The sequence below is a fragment of the Belonocnema kinseyi genome, chromosome 1 (assembly GCF_010883055.1).
Source record: "Belonocnema kinseyi isolate 2016_QV_RU_SX_M_011 chromosome 1, B_treatae_v1, whole genome shotgun sequence".
Lineage (NCBI taxonomy): Eukaryota > Metazoa > Arthropoda > Insecta > Hymenoptera > Cynipidae > Belonocnema > Belonocnema kinseyi.
In genome coordinates, this window is record NC_046657.1 from 61297513 (window position 1) to 61316772 (window position 19260).

Genomic DNA, 19260 nt, shown 5'->3' on the forward strand with positions numbered 1-19260 from the left:
CACTGCGCCATTCCGACGGGTACTTGTGCGGCAAACCTGCAGATCGAAAGTACAAGGTCACTCATGTATTTTACATGGACGATCTTAAGATCTATGCTAAAGCAGAGAGCAACTGCATCTAGCTCTGGGGATTGTGGAACCATATACTAAGGAAATTGGAATAGAATTTGGGTTAGACAAATGCGCCAAGGTTTATTTGAAACGAGGAAAACTTAATGGCATCCCTGAAGATCTTAAGCTCGTTAATAGAAGCGCTATACAACTTTGCGCTTGAGAGACTTATAGATACCTGAGCGTGCCACAGAGCCGCATTCAGAATGTGACATCTATAAAGGAAGCAGATACAAACGTCTCATCCTGCAAATTTGGTCTTCCGAACTGTCGGCGAGGAACAAAGTATCTGCAACGAACATGCTTGCCGTCCCGGTACTGCTCTATTCATTTGGAGTAGTTCCATGGACGAAGAACGAGCTCAGATCTCTTGATATCGGGACAAGAAAGGTTATGCACATGAACAAAAGCATGCATCTTAAGTCTTCCGTTCCGCGACTATACATCTCACGCCGTCAAATAAGCCGCGGAATATTGAGTCTTGAATTTCTTCACAACAGGGTTATTCTGGGTACAGCACATAGAGTTGCAAATGGAAGAGACCTTTTTCTTAAAATGGTCAGGAGTCACGAAGAAGTGGGCAAAGGAGCATTTCTGTACAAAGCACTGGAGGAAGCTGCTGAAACACTCGGACTTGACTTCAGTATTAGGGTTGAGCAAAATGCATCAAATCTTATCTGTCTCGAGTACTCACTCCTGAAAGCCCGGATTAAGAGAGCACAAGAGAAAAACTTTCGTTAACAGCTCCTCGATAAGAGGATGCACGGTATCTTCCACAGAAATGTGAAGGATCAGTCAATGTCTTGTGAGCTAACGTTTGCTTTCCTTAAATCGCCCGGATTGAAGTCTGGTACAGAGTGTTTCATTTTTGCACGCCAATACAGTGTCGTTTCCACCTTAACATATCGTCGCCAAATTTTGAGCCAAGACATTCCCGATGATAGCTGCAGGGCGTGCCATGCACACCCCGAGCATTTAGCTCACATACTATCTAGTTGTCCAACACACGCGGGAACGACCTACATTCAAAGGCACAATGCGGCACTAAGAGTACGTTATTACCATCTCTGTCACTCTTACGGCAGTCACCTTAATATCGCTCCTCTAAATGCTCCTAGGGAAATTGAGTCAATTGTCGAGAATGGGAAGTGCCGCATATACAGGAACTTTATATTCTCGACAATTGTTTCTGTTGCTCACTCAAGGCTTGACATGGTTCTTCTTGACTTCGAGAAGCGAACCATGTTCGTTATCGATTTTTCGGCACCAGCTGACAAAAACATCATAGCCAAGGAGAATGAAAAGAAAGAGAGGTATCGATATATTATAAGGGAGTTGCAACGATTGTATACGGAATATTCTGCTAAACTGATCGTCCTTATCGTCGGCGCTCTTGGAGGTGCCAAGCTTTCACTTGCTAATAGCCTAAAAAGCATCCCTGCGTGTCAACAATATGCTAGAAAACTTGCGGGAAAAATGCAGAAGGCGGTTGTCCTTGGGTCACTCCGTGTTCTTAGTGTGCACGAGGCTTTTGCTGGATCATCGTATTGATTCCTTTACAGACTTTAACCACCTATCTCACGGTTGTGAGACGTGGTTATGGCTGAAATTTTACCGCGATCTCGCTGGAAGCGGGTGCAATTTTTTAGATTAGCACCCGCTCCCGGCAAAATCCTGCGGTTGTCATTATGACAAATTTTTAATTATATATATATACATATTCCTGAACAAAATGTACCATATAAAATTAATCTGTGTGCCTTTGAGGCTTGATACCGGCCACACAATTGCATAGATCGACTTGAAAATGTATACACTTGTAGATAAGGAACTTGAGATTATTCCTACCGTAACCCGAATCGCTAATTAACAATAGCTTTTGTTTAAAAAATACTGCCAAATATCATTGACCTTATATCTATAAATATAGGAGAGGAACACAACCGCAGTTTTTCACCAATGAGCATACTATTTTTTTTACATTTGGCTCCCCGACAAGTCGTGTGGAGCCGAAAATGCACGAGCACGAGCCCGAACCCCCTCACTTCAAGATTCGTTTTCGTTGGCTAACTGGCTATTTGGAGTTTTTAAGTAAACTGAATTTCCAGTTTTTGTCAAATGTCCACGTTTTGAGATCCCCTGAATCTGAAAAACAGGTTTTTACGAATGTGTCTGCCTGTATGTCTGTCTAACTGTATGTCTGTATGTCTGTATATCTGTCTGCCTGTGAACACGATAACTTTATAACTTTATAACTTTACGATAACTTCGAAAATCCAAAATTTGATCCTACACAAAATTCTTGAAACCACATTTTTTCAAGATGTGAAAATTCTATGCACGGTTGTTTATAGTACTCAGAAACTCAAACAATTTATCTCCATGACTTTATTCTATAAAAAGAAAATTATCAGAGTTAGAGCATTTTAAAAATCCAAAGAAACAAACCAAAATTAAAATTTTGAGACAAACAACGCATGCTATGAAAAAACGTCGGGAGAAGAAAAACTTTGCTTTCTGAAAGCCCTACAGGACTATGGTAACAACTTTCTTAATTTGGTTGAAAAGTTGAACATTCCAAATTTGATCGTACCAAAAATAATGCAAAATCCAAAAATAAGCTACGAAAAATAATGAGACAAACCTTGTTCATCCAAAAAGAGCTATAATTTTTGATAGGACACGTAGTTTTTGCTTTAGTCATAAAAAGTAACAACAGGTGTTCGCCTAAAAAGATCTATAAATTTATTATGAATCGTTTTTCGTTAGGACGAGTAGATTTTATTTTAATCTTCAAACATAAGATTACAAATGAAAAAATTAACTTTTTGGAAAAAGCACAGAAAAGACGAAAGAGGACATAGGCTCCTATATAAGACCATAAATAGGTTACTGTATTGGATCCTATGAAGTTGCGCAGTAGTTTTTATTTGATCGTAAAAAACAATATTAAATTTTTTTTAAATTATAAAAATAAGGAAATAAGAATTAGTGTGATTCAATTTTTATGCATATTATGAATTGTGATGATATACATTTATTGAAATGGTACATCTATCAGAGCAGCTTAGAATACAATTTAAAGCAAAATAAGAAACAAATACAAAAATAATCCGGATAAATACAAATTGCTTTTTATTTTGCAATTTTTTAATAAGTAATCCCTGGCAGAGTTACATAAAAATGTATTATAATTGATATAAAAGTGTTGTGTATAATGTAGAAAAGTTGACATGTTGGACAAATTCGAGTGCGAAGCACGAGATACGTGAGGAGAATGTGTTCGTTAAAGCCGAAAGAGTTTTAACCAAAGACAGTCAAAATCACATAATTACAGTTGTCGGTCCGTTCACCTTTTATTTTAAAAGTTCTGTGCCTGAATGCGGAAGAAATGCAAAGACTAAGTGCGGAGTGCGACTGCCATCAGTCGCGCGCCGTAGGTGCGCTCAAACTCTCGAGCTAAGTTTTTTTAACTAAAGAGAATTCACAATCACAAAATTACAGCGGTGGATGTTTTGAGTCTTAATTTTAAAATCTTTGCGCAAGAATGTGCGAAAATGTAAAGACCGATCTCGTATTTAATTTCAGAAAAATTTAAAAGATTATGAGTCAAATTTTTTTCATCTTGAATTAAGGAACATAATTCTTATCAGGCATTCTTGTGCAATTTTGTTACAAGATTATTTAAATTATATGTTGGTTTAAAAATCTACTTTCAAATTTAAGCAAGTTTAAGAGACATTAAGAAATTTTGAAAGGATTAAAAAATAATTAAAACTTGTAAAGATTTTTCAAGAATTTTGTAAGTTTTCACGAAAATGAAAAAAAATTATTTCAAGTTTCTAGAAATAATAAAAATAATTTTTTATTTCGAAAAATTAATTTTAGGAGATTATTTGACAGCATTTCAAAACATTAAAAAATACGTCAAAATTTGTCAATCTATCTAAAAATTTTAAAAGCAATTTTTCTTTATTCTGAAAAATTAAAAAAATCAGGAAATATTTAAATAATTTTTAAAGATTAGAAGACCTGACAAGATTAGGGGAAAAGTATTATTTTCCTAATTATCTTGTGGAATTTTGTAATGATTTTTTATTTTGAAAAATGTACTTTAAAAGAAAATTTAAAAAGTGTTTTAAACACCTTAAACGATTTCCTGACATTTTGAAAAAGTGTTTAAAAGGTTTTAGAGTCAACATTTTTTAATTCGAAATCATTAAATTTTTTTTTAAGTGTAAGTAATCGAATAAATTCAAGAATTATTGAGTAGAATTGATGAGATTAAAAAAAATTTAAGCTTCAGAATCGTTTTAGAAACGTTGGATGAACTTATTTAAAGAACTGAAAACCCTAAAAAATCTTTTAGCAGAATAAGAAAGATGCGCCTCGAAATTGTGTACAATTATCAGTCTTTAAAATAAAAATTTGAGGGATTTTTGTTTCAAATTACTTTCAGATAATTGCTTCTCAAGCAGAATCCCCGCTTTTAATCGCAAGAGTTTCAGTTATTTCCAATCAGAATAAGTAATTACATGAATTTTGAAAATTAAAAAATCCTAAAATGTTCAAGAAGTACGCATTTTTTTTTAATTTTGCAGAATTAAAAATAATGAGGAAAAATTCGAATAATTTTTAAAGATAAGAGATTAGAAAGTCGGGCAAGACTAGAAAAACATAATTATTTTTCTAATAATCGTGTAAAAATTTTAAATAATTTTTTATTCAAATAAATGTACTTTCAAAAAATCCAAGCAGATTTTTTAACACATCAAAAGATTTCCTAAAAGTTAAGAGAAGAGTGTAGAAGATTTTAAAATAAAATGCTTCAATTTGATAAGATTAAAAGCTTTTAAAAAAGTAAATAAGGAAGTATTTGGTAGAATTGACGAGATTTAAAAAAATGTAAACTTTAGAACTGTTTTAGAAACGCAAAATGAACTTTAGGAACTTTAAAAGATATTTAAAAGATCTTAGGAGAATAAACAAAGTTTCATAAATGCTTGGAAAAATTGAGAAGACTAAAATGAAATTTTTTTCTACATTTCGAATGATTTTTTAAATTTTTGATAAAAACTCGAAACAGCAATGTCTCAAAGATTTAAAAACGTTTTAGATAGATGAGAACATTTGTTAATATTCTTTAAAATCCTATAAAATAAAAATAAAATGTCTTTCAAATTTCGTATGCTCTTTTCTGACACTTCTGATATATTTGAAAATCTTTTTTTTTTAATTTCCTTAAGAATCTTATGATAATTATTCACATATAAATTTATAAACAAACTGATTATACTTATTTTATTGTATATGAAATCTCTACAAAATCTTTAATGCCTTAAAATAGTTATCTCAAAATTACAAAATTTAGCTTTGACAATTTTATTTTAATTGTGAAATAATTGTAATTGGAAATTGATTGTAAATAATTGTAAAATAAATCCAACGAAATATATTTTATAACGAAATGTCTCTTGATTATAAAAAGAGAAAAAAATTGTAAAGATAAATCTTTGTAGCATTTTAATAACTAATAAACATATTTTTAGATTATTTTCCATTGATTCGGGCCTAGAATCAAACATAGTACAAAAAACCCATCGTGAAATTTAAAATAAAAACTTTACTCTGTATACATTATTTTTTTTAAATTAAAAATAATATTTTTATAAATATTTTTATAATTTATTTGAATATGATACGCATTGATTATTATTTGGAAAATCCCTGTGAATAGTTGGTGTTTTTTAAATTTTACGATATTTTTGTACCATGTTTGACCTTAGGAAATATGTTTCAAGAATAAAATTATACAAATGTATCTATTTATTGATGTTAAAGAAATATGTTTTTCTTATCGTTTTTCAGCATATGATTTTTCACTAAACGTAAAGCAAATTAAAATACACTTAAAAAATAAAAATAAAAAATTTCAGAAATTGATGCAGTTTTCTGTTCAAAAAATCCCCTCCCATTTTTTAATATGATTCCTTTCCACACCACATTCAGAGAAAAATTTTACAACATTTTTGTCAAACGATTAGGCTTTTGAACTCGAATGGTGAAAGGAAAATTTTTCAACAATTGTGGATGTTTAATAGACGTTAGTTCACTTACTGCTCACACTTCAGAATTAAGTAATCTCTTTTTCGCAAACAAAAAGTATGAAAGTCCTTCGTTTATCGACTTTTCTTATTATTTATTCATTTTATATTGAAAAATTTATAATAAAATAAATTAATGATAAAATTTAAAATAAAATTGACTTATATAATCTTTTAGATGTTTCACAGGAATTTTAAGAAAAATAATTTTACCTCCTTAAAATCTTTCGGAATTCTCTTGAAGCTTCTAAAGTTCTTAACTTTTAGGAAATCGTTTCATGTGTTTCAAAATATTGTTGATTTTTTTTAAAGTATATTTTTTAAAATAAAAATCATTCGAAATTTTCAAACAATTATTAGAAAAATCATTCTTTTTTTCTAATATTTTCAGACCTTCTAATCTTCTAATCATTAAAAATTATTCAACTTTTCGTGATTTAAAAAAAATTTTAATTATTTTTTAATCATCTCAAAATTTATGAATATCTCGTAAACTTACTAAAATTTGAAAGCAAACTTTTCAAGCCAACATAAATATAAAAAAATGGTGCAAAATAATTACGCAAGAAGGCTTGATAAGAATTATATTCCTTATTTTTTCTAAAATGTTAAATAAAACAAGAATCCAACGACCAAATCCGGACGACAACGAGCAAATAAAACCAAAAAATCCTATTGTAATTTGAAAAAAAAAAAAACAAATAAAGTTTTCAATAAAAATAAAAAAGAGGAAAGAAAAATGAGAAGGCAGCCAACCACATCCCCTTTCTTCTCTTTCTCTTTCTTTCGTCTTTTTATTCTTATTATCATTAAATAACGATGAAAAACAAAATAAATAAATCAATAAAAAAAAAGTCAAATCGCATTACCAACGTTTCGGTACTCGTACAGTATCCATATCAAGGTAAGAAAAATTTAAGTGGTCATGAATTCCATGAGTTCCCTCTTTCTCTCATTACTTTCACTATGCATACTTTGAACATTATCTCAGTCAAGCTCATGGTCAACATCAGAAAATTCCTTGGTATGCCTGGCAAGAACACTCTTATAAAAGCGTCTAAACGAAAATCACTTTTTTGCTCATCTACTCTAGTATTAAGAAGTCTACCAGTCTGTCCCACGTAATTCATTTTACAGATCCTAAAAGTGATCGTATAGACAAAACCACCCTTTTCAAAATTATCTAAAGGATTTTTGCAAAAATTTATCACTGAATCCATTTTAAATGGTATACGGAAAATAGTATGAATTAAAAATTTTCTTAACTTAAGTTCAATAATTTTAGAAATTTGACCAAAAATGGAAGAACAAAGGTATTAAACGAACTATATTCCTTAACCTCTTTCTGATTATCTGCAAGCAAGTTATTACTCCCTTTGTTTTGGATTTGTTGAACTCTAATTTGCAATATTTTTCTGAATTATCTTTTGTGAATAATGATTCAGAAAAAGGATATTGCTAACAATATTTAAATTTCTTGTGTGAAATTAATAATGGGACAAAACCTAGAGCCCTGACAACTAACTTTTTAATTACTGCAATTTTGTTTTGAAAGGGATGAGCAGAAAGAAAATTTGAAATTCTACCTGAATATGTACTTTTTCTATACCAATTGGTAATAATATTACCCACCCAAGCCTCAATTACTTCTATGTACAACCAACTGATTCTATTATCCTGTTTTATTTAATGAGTAAATTGAACCTATGCGAGTACCAGACCTCTGCGTATAAAAAGATCCATTAAATTTGAAATAAGTTGACTCGATAATAAAAACTATCACTTCGATAAAGTCTTTTTTAGATAATCGAGTACGGGTTTTTATATCATCCCATCTATTTAAAATTTCCTGCTTAACTAATTCAAGTGGTATACTCGGAAACATTGCATCCGGAACCTTTTTTTGAATGATACTTTTTTAAAATTTCCATATATTTTTTACATTATATTTAGAAGTTGTGATAAAGTCCTTGAGATTCAATTTGAAATTTTGTTCTAAAAATTTTGTGGGAGTATTAATAGTTGGAAAAACTATTCTTAAGGGATAGCCATCTTTGTAAATTATTCTCAAACCATAACATCTTGCAAGAACTGTGTCTTCAGTGTTATTATCAGCCGATCTTATATCTCTTCCCAGAAGTCCTTTCTTTCTCCAATTGTCAAGCATCTTAAACGAGTCTCTTTTTAATTTTTTAGCAAATTTTCATGTATTAATTCAAAATTATCACGATCAGAAAGCAAATTTTCTACGTCCCTAATATAATTCAATATTTTCATGCAAACAGTAATACTGCATTTATCAGCATTCATGCAAACTATATGAGGGTTGTTTCGAAGAAAGGATCTGTAAGATGAATTACGTCGAACAGACTGGTAGACTTCTTAATTTTATGATAGAGGAGCACAAATGTAATGTTTGATTTGGACGCTGTTATAAGAGTGTTCTTGTCAGACATACAAAGCAATTTGTTGACATCGACCAGGAATTTGACTGGGATAATGTTTAAATTTTGCATCGTAAAAGTAATAAGAAAAAGAGGGCATTCATGGAAATGCTTTATATTAAAAAAGAAAAAAAGTTATCTATTAATTTAAAAACTGATTTGGAAAAGTTGAACAAAGTTATGGTAATCTGATTAATTACATTTAGCGTGGCTGTTTCATGAATTCTGTTTTTCTTTTACTTTCTATATTTCTGATGTAATAGTGGCATATATGTATATTGTGTTTACAATAGATTGGCCTACTGACCCTCATTCGATTCTCAGGTATCGAAGAAAGAGCACTTGTTTGTGGGTGCTGTCAATTCCTACTACTTAAATTTTTCTTGTCTTGATAAGGGTACTTTACGAGTACTAAAACGTTTTTAATGCAACTTTATTATTTTTCTTGTTCATTGTATAAAAATACAATTTTTTCCGTGTTTTGTGTCCGACCTGCTGATTGGTACGTCTAGTGCGCTACGGCAACTCCCATTGGTCCTCAGAAGGCTAGTCCAACGTGGCTGCACTCCGGCCTTAGGGAACATGGCTGCCTTCTGGCAGTACGCAATATGGCTGCCTCACCACCCTTGCCTGTGCCTCGTCGCCTTACAGCGCCGTCACCGGGTGGTGCTGGGTACTCACACCGTGCTACTGCAGGATTGGTTCAGTCTGATACGCGGGGGTCGACCTAGCATCGCTGCTCGCCGCTGGTAGTCTCTTTTGCTATAGATATTTTCTTGTGTACCTGTGCATGTTTTCCAGACAGATTATTCTTCAAATGATAAAGCTTTGCGACATCCGATATTTCGGCGTTCGTATCAATTAAAGACGTAAATAAATCGGAGAATCTGGATCGCTCGGTACAATCGCCTAAAATGTTGGTTAGTAAAACCATTCCTCGACTTTCTCGTACTATCAGTCATCAAAAAGAGACAACTATTCTCAACGAGGAATTTTCAAGAACTAGATATGTTGTGCTTAAAGTTTACAAAAATTTGATTTAAGAGTTTCTAATCACACTTTAAGCTAACCCTGAGTGGGCGATTTAGGTACCGAATTAAAGGAGTTTCCAATCAGTTCATCGATTTGTACGTGCTCTAGGAGATACACCTCCGCACTCGACATTTTCAAATACCCGATTGTTTTTTGATTAAAATTGATGAAAAGAAGATTTTAATTGAAACTGACATGAACTCGACACGTTCGAAAGTATTTATTTAAAGCTAAGATACCCATCTGTAAATAATTAATACGAATATGAAGTTTAATATTTTACGTGACAGTTCGGTGTAAGAAGTGACGCCACTAATCCGAAAGTCCGCAATCATGTAAATTAATTTAATGAAGAAAATTAATTAACCCATTAATGGCCATTAGTCATATTTCCGACCCGAAAAACACGCCTTCTTTAAAACACTGTAGCCACCGTTCCAACAAAGCAAACAGACTGCGCCGCATGTCAGAGAACAGGTAAGGAAAGTTTGGAAATTTTTTGAAATGGTTGGGTTCATTAGGTAAATACAAAGCACAAAACAAAAAATCACTAAATTTTATCGACGGAAACTAGCTTTGGCCATTAATGGGTTAAGCGAACTAGTAAACGTGATTAAGAAACTTGAGTTCAATTTAAGTACACTGCACTAACCGTTTACACATTGATGAGGTCAATTTTTCTGAAAATTTTAGAAAACATCATGAATTGATGCTCCTTTTCAGGTTTCCAAGTTGGAAATGTTGACAGATTCATCTGAGATTGTCCGATGCACATGCATTTTAACATCAGGTTTAAAAAGTCACTTTTCACATTAGATAATCCCAGAAGAACACATCAGTGAAAAACTGTAAATAACACAAATATTGTGTCTTATGGTTAAAAAATGGAACAATTGTTTTTCATAGAGTTAATAATTGCTCAAGAAAAATGTGCCATTATGCGTTTTAACATCAATAAATTAATTAGCAAAAACAACCAGAGATTCGTCAATAAAGGCGGAGAGTTCATCAATAAGTACACGATGATGGCCAGGAAAGTTTTTCAAATCAGTTTAAACACTCTTTACCAAACAATAAACCTGGTATATAATATATAATATCACTACTGTTACTATTGTTTATCCTACGTAATGCGAAAGAGTAGAATATAAGTAGTAGTTAAGTTAGACTAAGGATGGAATTGTAAATATATGTACAGGGAGCGGTGGCCCTCAAACCCGTAAAAGGGAGAAATTAAATACATATATACATACATACTAGGATCCTTAAAATTAAATATTAAATATAAAACATATTTTATGTGAATTTTAATTAGAATACTTTTGTTATTATGAATGATTAATTTGCTAATCAATTATTATTTAAGTAAGTAAATATTAATATATTAAATATTAAAAAAATAATAATTTTAAAATATCAAATTTTCTCTCACAAGATGTTGGTTGAGCGATGTTATTTGTCTGAGTAATGTAATGAATTATGAAATAAAGAATAAGTTGCTTTTCACATACATCAGATTAAAGAAAAATTTTCTTAATTTCTTGACTTTACTTTGGTCTGAAGTATGACAAATGAACATCATTTTTTTATTGAAAAACAAAAAGTATTTTAAAAAAATAATAAAATTGTTTAAAAAACAAAATTATTTAAATAAAATTATATTGTTAAGAAAAATGTTTGGCTAACTCAAACAATTGTTTATAAAATGGGTTTGAAAAAAAAATTGTTCAAGAAATTAAATTTGGGACAAAAAGAAATAGATTCAAAAATATATTTCAAACAGATCAGATTAATAGATTCAGTAACAATTAATTACACACTTAATTCATTCTTAAAAAGTAATTAACATCGTTAAATGTTGGTAGTTAAATATATATAAATCCTGAAGTTCAAGTTTTAATTTTCATTTGAAAAATAGTTCTCGGTCTGTTTTTACTTCAGATATATTATTTTTTTACAGAAGCACGAGTTGAACCAATAAAAATAAAGGATATTGATAAGTTAAACAACTTGGATCAGTTTTCCGCGGGTCAAATAGTGTCAAATGATGGCCATCTAGTAATGATACTTTATAATCGTCGTGAAACACGACTAACCTATGGTCCACTGACTGAAGCTGAGAAGGAGCTTTACGAAAGGATGGGGGCACGAAACCCCACAAGCCCAGGTATAAGTTCTAACAATTAATAATAGCTTAAATTATTAATTTTGTCAATAACTCATTCTTTTGTAGAGACGGTATACAGGGTGAGGAAATAGTATGGGAAAACCGCAAAGTCTCAAAGGGTTAGCCATAAAAAAAAATGTTAAAAATAAGTCTTATGTAGCGTTCAACGAGGAATCCAGTGATGACCTGGGATTTCACCTTGTACCTCACCTTCAAGGTCATTTCAAGGTTAAAGTTTTGTTAATGGGAACAAATACTTTTGATATTGGCAATCGAAAGAGCGTGAAGTTTTGCGTTAAAATATGCCTTGAGGTCCAAGGGCGACGTGACCTATAGAGGTCAAATAAAATTCAAATTATGCTTGCAAGAAAATCGTGCATAACAAGTGGTTAGAAAACAAGGTTAATGCCAGGTCATAAGTAACTTTTAATGAGGAATTTAATCAAGACTTAGATTTGACAAAAGACCTCACTCTCAAGGTCATGAAAAGGCTATTTTAAGGTTAATTTTCTTTTTTTTTCGGGAAAACCCTATTTTTACTTAAAACACCTACTTTTAACACCTAAAATAAAAACAGTGTACAATTTTACGATAAAATATGTCTTAAGGTCCAAGATCGACGTGACCTCTAGAGGTCAAATAAAGAATAAGAGTAATTTTAATCAAACCTCTAAAAGAATGTATCGATTTTGGTAATAAAACCAAAAAATCTAGTTTCTTAATCTAGAATCCTTCTTATAGGGCTATCTAGGAACAATGACGTGCACCCAGAATGATTCTATTCCCTTTGGGGTGCTTTTTTAGAGTGAGTTCCCCTTGCCTCTCACTATTAGGGATTTTAGGTTTCTTGGTTTTATAACCAAAATAGACACATTTTCTGGACTTTCGATAAAAATCTACACTTAATCTTTATTTGAAGTCTAGAGGTCACGTAGATCTTGGACCTCAAGGCATATTTTATCGTAAAATTGTACACTCTTTTGATTGCCGATGTTAAAAGTATGTTAAATCTAAGGTGATAATCAAATTCCTTGTTGATAGTTACATATGACCTGTTATGAACCTTCTTTTATAACCACTTGTTATGTGCGATTTTCTTGCAAGCACAATTTGACTTTTATTTGAACTCTAGAGGTCACGTCGATCTTAAACCTCAGGGCATATTTTATCGTAAAATTTCGCGCTCTTTTGATTGTCGATATCAAAGTATGGGTTCCCATTAAAAAAAAGTTGACTTTGAAATAACCTTGAAGATAAGGTACAAGGTCAGATCCAAGGTCATCATTTGATTTCTCGTTGAAAGTTACATAAGACCTGACCTTAACAATTTTTTGTTAACACCAACCCTCAGAGATTTTCCGGGGTTCCACCAAAAGATAGTATCCGACCACTTTACCAAATTACTCGCACTCAAAAGAAAAAAAAGAAAAAAAAAGAAAAAAAAAGAAAAAAAAAAGAAAAAAGAAAAAAAGAAAAAAGGAAACTAAAATTTCTTACGAGGAGAACTTCGGGATGTAAAAATGCTCAATTTAGCGTCTGAGAAACAACAAATCATTATGAGATTAAGGTGAAAACTGAATTTTGCAGGTTTCATGAGATTTCAACGGTATTATACGCACTGACCCAGAAAACATTTTTTAAGTTAGTGTCTGCCGTGCGTCGTTGCCGAAGCCAACAAACAAATCATGATATTTGATGAATGCTGCTTCATGTTGAAAAATCAAACATTTTAAACTACACGATTATAAAATTATAATTTATTCATGCATATACTAAAAATTGTACAATTTTTGAAGATTGACTCAAAACTTATCAAGTTGCGAAGTTTTTAATATACTATTGATCCAAGTTCAACCATTTTTTTTAAAATTATTTATTGTATTAAATCTTGAATGACAAACATTTTAATTTGAAATCCTTTTACTATGTAGATTTTAACAAATGCAAACATTGAAATTTCTAAAAATATTATTATCTTATATTGAAACTACAAACCTAAAACACAAGAGTGTTACATATACGATAACAGAAGATATCCTGTACGGATTCTATAAAATCATTTTTACTTTAGAACATTTTTTGCACTAAGACATTTTTTATTTCTGATCGAATGAATTTCGTATCATTAAAATAACTATTTTCTGTATTTTTTTGCAGAAAGATATTTAATACCGCAAGTATGGGAGAATAACGATGCCGTTCTTCGCATGATAGATGGCCGCCTGAATATAGTTGGGAAAATAAATAGTTTTGGCTGGATGCTTTCTCTACGAAGGGCTGACAGGAGTAATTTAAATGCTAAAATCTAATTTTTTATACATTAGAGAACTCTGCTTAGAACAACTTGTTGTTTCCTAAGTATAGTTTTTTTATGGACGTCTATCACAAATAACTATTTTGCACGTAGTGAAGAAGCTAGTATTTTTTAACTCATAATATTTTAAATAGATAAGCCATAATAGTGACTACATTTTTCTTCAATAATTAGATATCCCAGTTGATCCCGAAGATAATGATGTATTGGCGCGTCAAATAGGAATTGATAGTCACACAGGGAAGCCGATATTTAAGCCTAAAGCATTAGCTTGGAGACGTTCATGGATAGCGCCGGAACTGTTTCCTCTCATAGATGGTAATGTCACGTGTTAATATTTCACTTTTTCAAATGATTAAACTAATATTTTCTAAGCAAAATTCAAGCATTTAAAACACATAGTTTGCATGTAATTTTGAAAAATTTAGTTTTGTATTTTGGGTTTTAATGTGTCATTTCCCTGAAGAGTTTCATATCGAAAAATCGTTTCCGAAATTCAATTTATAGAGACATAATATTGTACAAAATGAAATCAAGGTTTGATTGACATTATGTACTTACTTTGCTCGAGAAAACTCCATGACTTTATTTGTGAAGTTTTTTTTTAGATTAATTTTTCAAGTTCAAAGGGACACGTATGATTTGCAGAGTATTATTTTTTATGTTTATTTCCATTACAGGAATTTCATAAATTTAGCAAAAAATACTTCAAAAGCTTTATGTTCACAGTTTTATTAAATACAGAATTTTCATTTTCACAAATCTATGTTCGAACTCTTATTTTCATATTTCAATATTTTGAAAGCGTTTTTACATTCTCATCAATCACGATTGTGTAAGTATTATAATTGTCTAAATTTAGACTTCAAAGTTTTTCAATGGATTTGCACGTTATAAGACCCCCTCAAGCTGAACATCAAGTTTTAGCGATTGTGTATTTTTGTCTGTTTGACCGTCCGTGAACACGATATTCTCAGAAAAATTTGTGGATCAAATCGAGCTTGTCAAACTTTTTAGGTTATAAAATAAACAACGATAATAAAATACTGGGTTCAAAAAATTATTCTTCTTATAAAGTTTCATTCAAGCATTCCATGTGCAAAGGCTCAGTAACCCAGTGCGAGATCCGATAAGCGCGTGCTCTAGACGCGAACAGAGCCGTAACGAGCCTTTTTTGCACGCTGGGCCAATTTATAATTTTTCGCCATCCTCCCCTGCCTCAAGAAAATAACGTTGTAGGCCAATATTTGAAGAATTCCTAGGCTGAACGGTCATTGATATCTCGTGGGAATTTCTGAACAATAAAATAGGAACACAAAAACTGCATTTTAACAATTCTCGAAAGCATTTTAGGGCATTAAAAATGTTCCCGATCAGGAAAGCATGACCTTAAGGCCTAGATTAGTTCATTGGATACTCACCAAATAAGTACACTCTACAATATTTTTAATTTTTTTATTTTTCCAAACTGACACGTTGGGCATACAAGTGAGGAAGTTTTCATAGAAAGTGTATTGATACACTCTAAATGAATTGCAACTGAAATAATCCTTCAGTAAATAAAGAAACTATGCATTATAAAATTGAAAGGATTCGGAATAAATTGTAGAAAAGGGAATTCATATTATTTTCAAATCTTAATTTTACGTGTCTTCTCTGACGCAAAAGTATCAATGACATGATCGTAATTAAGTTGTCTTGCAGCTCGATTTTCTATGGACAAGATGCCCAAACTGCTCAATCTCGATTGCCCCATACACGATCTTAAGTATTTCTTGATTAGTTTCAGTTCGCTGAAATTTCGTTCGCAAGAAGGTACAGTCACGGGTAATGTGAGAAAAATTCTCAACGCTATGTCAACGTTTGGGCAAGTTTCCGTCAAGGAATATTCATGAAGTGCCTGAAACAAGTCCAGCGAAGCTATTGATTCTTAATCAGGAAAAAAGTGCATCTGCTTGAAATTTTACTGTTTCCAATTCGCCGATAAATTCTGCCTGATTTAAATTGTTTCCATACTTGATAGCCAAATCTTTGGCTTATTTTCTCAGGCTTTCAATATCAGTAGTCTTCAAACCGTGAATTGACAGAAATCAAAAATCGGTCGCGATAAGATTCAGCTTCTCAAATCTCCATTTGAAATGTGTTATTAAAGTGTCAATTACTTCGAACGTTTCATTTTTGAATTTTTGTTCTGGTGTTATGTTGCATCCTGCTTCCAAACTTTCATCCATGTCTTGTTTCTTCACAGACCGTCTCCTCTTTTGAATAAAATCATTTTCAATTTCAATTTTTGAAGTTACATTTTTTGCAACATTAAAGAGTTTTTTTCTCAAAATCTTCATCTCGGATGTTTTGAGTCTGTTTTGTGAGTCCTTCTACCATTTTGGATGCTCTATCTACCGTGACATTTTTTTGTTGTAAGCATCAATTCACTCTGTCAATTACAGTTAAAATTCGAGCCCACACATTTAAATTCCACACGAATTCATAATCTATATTAGCCAATGTGACAACTTGGGGATATTGTGTGGTTAGGGTGTTCACTGCCCTCGATTTGGTCGACCATCTAGTGTTTGCGTGACATTATAAAGATACATTAAAATGTTGCATCAAAACTTCCCAACAAATTGCTGAACCAGAAAAAAGTAAACAGTCTTTGAACTATATCGAAGAACGTTATTATACGGGACAAAACGTTGGCTGCATGAACTCCTGCAAGGAACAAATTCAGCGTGTTCGTTCATTTCTTGAATTTTAGCTTGGACACCGTTGTATTTTCCGCTCATATTACTTCCTGTCCTAGCCCTGTCCTCTGATATCTTCAATGTTGAGACCATCCGCTTTTAATTTGCTGGTAAATTCATTTGCAAATCCGTCACCAGTTTTTTCATGAGAGACAATGAAGTCAATGAAACGATCTTCTATTGTGACCTTTCCATTAACAATTCTTACATATCTCAAAATTTGGTACATCTGTTCTTGATGACAAAAATCTGGAGTAAAGTCGAAAACAATTAAAGATTTAAGCCTGCAATTTTTCTCCAGAGCTTTTCATTTGATACAGTTTTCACGGTGTGAAAGCGAGTTCTGATGTTCAGGAATCCTTGGATTCAAATGTCGCTAGTCGTTAAAACCTTGTTTTGGATTGGTAAGTGACTATACACTGGGATTTCTCAATAGGGTTGTACTGAACGGAGTACAAGCGAAACAAAATACCGCTCCTAATGTCCGTTAGCTAATTTTCTTGCAAACCATTCTCTAGAAAATTTTCTATTTCCAGTGCATTCAGATAGAGAAAAGTCTGATTCTTTTCTTTGGTCTGCACTAAATTCTACAAGAAAACTACAAATTTGGTCAGTCATTGGGAGCCATGATTCTTGATAATTTCGATCAATACTGACGGTTTTTTTCACTGAATCTGTATGCAAAGATTCTTTTAATTCGTTACTCTCATCTTGAAGACTGAAATCGGCTTTATCCTGCGGTGGTGATTTGATTTCGTTCTCAGATTCAGATGTGGAAGGTACTTGAAATATTTAATCTGCAGCCACTTCCAAGTCACATCCTTTCGAATCCTGAGGAGCATTATTAGACTGAGGTTCCACCTGAGGCTCTATGTTTGACCAGCTAAGCAGAGCTTTTGACATTTTCTTGACTTCTCTCTCTTTGGACCGTTTTCTTTTCCGAAACTCAGCACCGGATGGTCGTTTAGGAGGCATCGTCCAGAAGTGATAAATATTTCAGGATGCCTAAATCAAACAAAAAGTTCAAACTATTTGAAGTTTTATTTAAAACCATTTAAAGTGTGTGAAGACAAAAACAGCTAACGTATCGCTCAACCGATACATAAAAAGGTGGTTGTAAAGATGTACCCAGTTTCGAGTAAATATTTTTCGAAGGTGATCATGTCGAGTTGAAACTTTTATCATTCTCTTTGAATAGAATTAGGTGAGTAATAAGAAGTGAATCACTTATCGAAAAAATTAACTGAAAATGCGTCTTTAAAATTTTAAGTGAATGAATGCCGGAAAAAAAGTTTGATACAAAAAATCATTTGGTCTCGAGAAAATCTGGTTTTTGGTTTAAGGTTAGAATTTGATGGGTTCTAGAAAGCGTCTTCAAATTGTAAAGAAACTTGAAATTTTATCTGATTTTAAATGCCAATACTACCTGAGATTTTGCATTTACGAACACGGAGAAAGAGTTCTACCGTAAAAAGTTATTCAGTCCCGAGAAAATCGATTTTCAATAAATAGGTGTCAGTGTGACAGACGATTTTTCGCTTTTATACGTAGTTATAATTAATCAAATGTTTATTTTTCGTTATTGGAAAATAAAGGCATTGAAATATATGCCTTTCGTAAAAAGATGTTTATTTTTAATGAATATGAGAATTTCACGTCGAAGGGATTAAAACCATAACAAATACGACATTAAACAATTCCTTTTAAGTGATATGTTTCAACATTTGAGAAATTCCTAGGAAAAACTTCTAATTTTCTGATAATCGTCAGTCAACGGCTTTTGCGTACTATAAATACATACTTTGAATCCCATGCATGAAACTATACGAATGTATTAATTTTTAATCACAAAAATTGTAAAGACATTCTTCTCAAATCATGACATCAATTTCTTTCCCTCATATGGATTTTGCTATTTTCATACCCGAAATTTATTTAATTTTGGTCAAAGCATAACGGAAAATTCAATTCCCAATATAATCTATGCTTTATTGAGACGTTAAATTATCGCGACAGCTAAAACCTCAAAATTCAATAAATACGATAAGATCTAGCAACGCATTTTAATTACTTTGAGAAGAATAGCAGATTTATGAATCTCTAAGGGATCCGAAAGGAACAGTATAAATAGTATAGTAATAATTGTAAATAGTTGGGTTTTCCGGAATCTTATTTTAACAAAAATTCACAAAAAAGAAGGTTACATGTTCCTCCGAGCTTGTTTCGCTATACGATATACAAGGTATTCCAAAGTGAAAATGGCACTTACATCTTCAATGCGAATTTCGTACTTACCTCACTTGTTAATTGCACACATTACGAAAATAAATTTTGAGTCAACAGT